General features: G+C 42.4%; 1 pseudogene; it reads right to left on the reverse strand.

Annotated features, from left to right (window-relative positions):
• Nucleotides 1–908: 908 nt before the first annotated feature.
• Nucleotides 909–1028, reverse strand: LOC136650222 (5S ribosomal RNA; annotated as a pseudogene).
• Nucleotides 1029–5035: the final 4007 nt, after the last annotated feature.

Consider the following 5035-nt stretch of genomic DNA (forward strand, 5'->3'; position numbering starts at 1 on the left):
TCATTTTAAATCCCAAGTGGAGATAAGCAAACAGAATAATTAACACCTCAACAACCTGTTAACTCCAGTGAAATCTGAAGGGACAAATGTATCCTGTGCTGCTAGCCAGCTGTGAAAGAAAGCCATCCCTCCTGAGCTGATACACAGAGTATTCTGGAGTGTCACTGAACCTGTGGAGCTCACTCTCAATTCAAATGAGGGCTGCCCCCTCTCTGCAGATATGGGAGGGGACTTGACTTTTTTCATCTAGTCTGCTAGATTTTTTTTTTTTAAATGCCCACACTGACTTGTTTTGGATATGTTTTGTCACCAATTATTTCAGGATTTCTGTTACTGGCATAACTTTTGTTATTTTTACTATTGTGTTCATTATGTTCTTATATTGTTTATTGCCATTAATTTTTGTAAGCCACCTTGAGCTGCTCATCTGGGCTTGGAGAGGTGGGATGGAAATGCTTCTAACAATAAAAAAAAATCATTTTAGAATTTCCCTCTTCACTCCCAAAATGACTCACGGTTCTCCCCCCCCCCTTTGTTATACAATTGGGCAGTGAAATACCTTTCCAATGATTTCCAAACACTCCTCAAGTGTTTTTTTATCATGGTAAAAATACTTCATCAGTTCTCTAAAATATGTCTTTTGCCCTCCAGTAGTTGCCCCGTACTTGTGGATTCAGTTTCCATGGTTTCAGTTATCTGTGGTTTCCTGCGGTCCAAAAATATGAAATAGAAAACAAACTATTCATAAGTTTCAAATTGTGTGCCATTCTGAGTAAACTTCTGGTGAAAACTTCTCACTCCCTTGCATTCAGTATGACTCATCTCTCTTTGTCCTCTGCACCCATGCTGGCTCACTTTATTTGCATCTAGCTGGTTGGCAACCTTCAGTCTCGAAAGACTATGGTATAAGCCTATAGCACCCAGTATTCCCAAGCAGTCTCCCATCCAAGTACTAACCAGGCCTGACCCTGCTTAGCTTCTGAGATCAGATGAGATCAGGCATGTGCAGGGTAACAGTTGCATCTAGCTAGCCTGTAGCATTTCACTGTCCACATTTGTTGCCATGTTATTGCAGTATTGTGATTAAATAACATTATTGTAGATATGTAGGTAAACAAAAAACAGCTTATAGGTAGGGTTCTCTACTATCCAAAGTTTTGGGTATCCGTTGTAGGTTTTGAAACGTATTGCCTGCAGATACAGGCAGACTGCTCTACTATGAAACTTGGAGAGGGAAGGCAGTGGGGACTTCCTCATTCACTCAGCAGCAGGGTCATACTTGGAGAGTTCCCATGAACCTCTCACAGTCAAAGTAGCACTGATGGATAGGAAAAAAGAGGGGATTAGAAGTGAGAGAAAAGAAGGCATGAAGCTCTGTACATAAATGAAAGTATGAATGAAAGTGCATGTGGGTCTGGTATGTCCCACTGGCAAAGTTCAAATTGCCATTAAGCTCTTAAGAACATAAGAACAGCCCCACTGGATCAGGCCATAGGCCCATCTAGTCCAGCTTCCTGTATCTCACAGCGGCCCACCAAATGCCCAGGGAGCACACCAGACAACAAGAGACCTCATCCTGGTGCCCTCCCTTGCATCTGGCATTCTGACATAACCCATTTCTAAAATCAGGAGGTTGCGCATACACATCATGGCTTGTACCCCATAATGGACTTTTCCTCCAGAAACCCGTCCAATCCCCTTTTAAAGGCGTCTAGGCTAGACGCCAGCACCACATCCTGTGGCAAGGAGTTCCACAGACCGACCACACGCTGAGTAAAGAAATATTTTCTTTTGTCTGTCCTAACCCACCCAACACTCAATTTTAGTGGATGTCCCCTGGTTCTGGTATTATGTGAGAGTGTAAAGAGCATCTCCCTATCCACTCTTTCCATCCCCTGCATAATTTTGTATGTCTCAATCATGTCCCCCCTCAGGCGTCTCTTTTCTAGGGGACGTCTCTTAGACTTAGGCGTCTCTTAGACTAGGAAGGCTTCCTTGTCATAGCAACAATATCCTTGCAGAATTGTGTAAATTTACTGAGGGGTTTTAAATATATATTTATTGAAATTATTGCTGAAAAAAATGATCAAATTATAGCTAGAAAATAATACGCGAGAGGAGCAAATACAATTAAATGACGCACCAACATTTAGTACAATGAAAAACATATTGAGATTTCCTGGAGGCATTTTGGTGTCAGGATGTCATCACCCAGTTGTAGAGACTTGTACAAATTAAGGTACAGTCGCTTGTTTTCTGTGGTGGAGCAAGACGTCAAAAGTCTAGACTTTAAAATTGGTTTTATCGTAACACACCATATCTTGAGAATTGCTTGAAATAACTTAACCTTTGTTAAGGTACTCCCACACAGAGTGTTGTTTTGGATGACAAAACCATTCCTTCAAAGTCACAAACCATATGATACTTAGACCCTGCTAGGTCTACACAGCAGGTGTGCAGGTCACAAGGAAAATAAAGTGGAAATGTATTGAGGGAAGCAAACTGAAAATGTAGAGTTCCTCCATGAGGGTATGCTCAAAGACAGTTGTCAGTAACCTGAAATGTATGCTGAACCACATTCAGGGCGCAATCCTAACCCCTTATGTCAGTGCTTTCCAGCACTGATATAAGGGCAATGTAGCTCTGAGGTAAGGGAACAAACATTCCCTTACTTTGAGGAGGCCTCTGTGAGTGACACTCAACTGCAGGATGCAGCACATGTCCCATTGTCACCACTATGCCAGTGCTGGAAAGCACTGACATAAGGGGTTAGGATGCGCCCTCAGACATCTTGAGGCTGCAAACCAAAACACATTTACTAGGGAGTAAACCCCACTGAATACAATAAGACTTATTTCTGAGTAAACATGGTTAGGAGTGAGCTATTACAGCCAATCCAAACCAACTTTCTGGTGCTGTTACAGTCCCAATGCAACCTGAATGTAACAAATATTCCCTTACCTTGAGGAGACCTGCGTGACTGCCCTGCACCACAGGATGCAGCATATGTCCCATTGCATCAGTGTTGGAAAATTAGTTAGGATTGAGCTGTTAATCATGTAAATAAGTTCCCTAAGCAGTTATTGTTCTTTGCAGGTAAGATAATTTCTTACCTGTTAAAGAGTTAATTTGATTTTAATGGTACAAGGCTGTTACCTGGGTGATATTTTTTGACCCACACTGTCACAGTGTGCTGTGCTATGCATTGTTGAACAGCTGTTGAATTTCATTTCAGATGACACTATGGTAAGTCTCAGTTAGCAATGAAATCCCTATCTCATAGGAGAAAGCGAATCCCGAACCTATTCTAAGATGGGAGTAGAAATTTACTAGTTTATTCCTTACACAATCTGCTGTTTGTTCTGCATGTTTCTACAGGCAGTCAATTTACTATAGAAATGTTCAAGGAGGTCATGGAAATGTACTCCAGTTCTGATTCCTACCGGCACACCAAGTATCCATACACGTGGGAGGCTAGTGAAGCAGGGCAGATGTAGGAGCCCACGCACAGCTGTCATGGATTGATAGCAAGGACAAGAGCAAACATTGTTGAGATATTTTTGTGGGAGGCTCTTGGTGAGTGGGATTTTCCCTCTGCCCCAATAGCTGCCTGACAGTTCTGGTTTTGACTGGACCAGTACCAAAAGCTGCATGGAGTTTTCAGGGACCTTGAAAGGTTTTGAGGCCCCTCAAAGATAAATGTTCAAAACCAACTGAAAACATACGATACGCACTTGGGAATAAACTTCTGTGAACAAAGCCATTGCCTTCTCTATCAAACACAGGAAAAGCATTCATTTTGAAAAGAATGTTTCAGTTTTCTTTCTAATCTTGACACTTGTGTGCACTCGATGTCACAGTTGTGGTTCCTAGTTTCAGCTGAGAGGAAGAGTGACAACAGATTCTCTAAATTGGAAGCTATGTACAAAGTCCAGGAAGGAGAAGGGTAGGAGAAGCAAATCAGCATTTTGAATTAGTGGAACCAGGGTATGCTCCAGAAGTCTTGCCAGCCACTAACCTACAATGGATTGGCTCTGGAAGCACAGCAGTAAGCCAAGAAGGAGGTGTGGCAGGAAATCTAGGACTCATCACAGCTGGTTGAAAGTTATCTGACAAATTAAAATTTTGTTCCAAGAATAAAATTCAGCATGTTCTGATTTTAGAATTGCACATATTTATTCTTTGTTGGCAACCTTCGGTCTCGAAAGACTATGGTATTGCGCTCTGAATGGTGGTTCTGGAACAGCGTCTAGTGTGGCTGAAAAGGCCGATTCGGGAGTGACAATCCCTTCCACACTGGGAGTAAGTGCAGTCTGTCCCTGGTCTGTCTCCCTGGCTATGAGCCTTCCTTCTTTGCCTCTTTGCCTCAGTCTGTTGGCCAAGTGTCTCTTCAAACTGGAAGAGGCCATGCTGCACAGCCTGCCTCCAAGTGGGCCGCTCAGAGGTCAGGGTTTCCCACCTGTTGAGGTCCATTCCTAATGCCTTCAGATCCCTCTTGCAGATGTCCTTGTATCACAGCTGTGGTCTACCTGTAGGGCGCTTTCCCTGCACGAGTTCTCCATAGAAGAGATCCTTTGGGATCCGGCCGTCATCCATTCTCACGACATGACTGAGCCAACGCAGGCGCCTCTGTTTCAGCAGTGCATATATTTATTATGCTTTCCTATATTGGCAAATTTAATAGTACAGGAGGTCATTGCAATTATCGCCCCATACCCACAGACATTCAGCCTTGTCCCATTAAGACAATAATAAGAAATCAGCTATAAATTACTTTATTAAAGTGTTTTCATCTCCTGCTTCATTTCATTTCATTGGCAACTTTTGGAGGAGTTGCATTAGTTTTAAACAAATGTATAAAATTGGGGGGGGGGGAAATGTAATTTAAAAATGATCCTAATACATGTAAAAAGGTATTAAGAGTGCTACCCTACATGCTTACTCAGAAGTAAGTTTCTTTCTTTCTTTGCTAATTCAGATAAATTAGCATAGGCATGTGGCCTTAATGTAACATGACCCACATACTGTCTCTCAG

The sequence above is a fragment of the Tiliqua scincoides genome, chromosome 4 (genome assembly GCF_035046505.1).
Source record: "Tiliqua scincoides isolate rTilSci1 chromosome 4, rTilSci1.hap2, whole genome shotgun sequence".
Classification (NCBI taxonomy): domain Eukaryota; kingdom Metazoa; phylum Chordata; class Lepidosauria; order Squamata; family Scincidae; genus Tiliqua; species Tiliqua scincoides.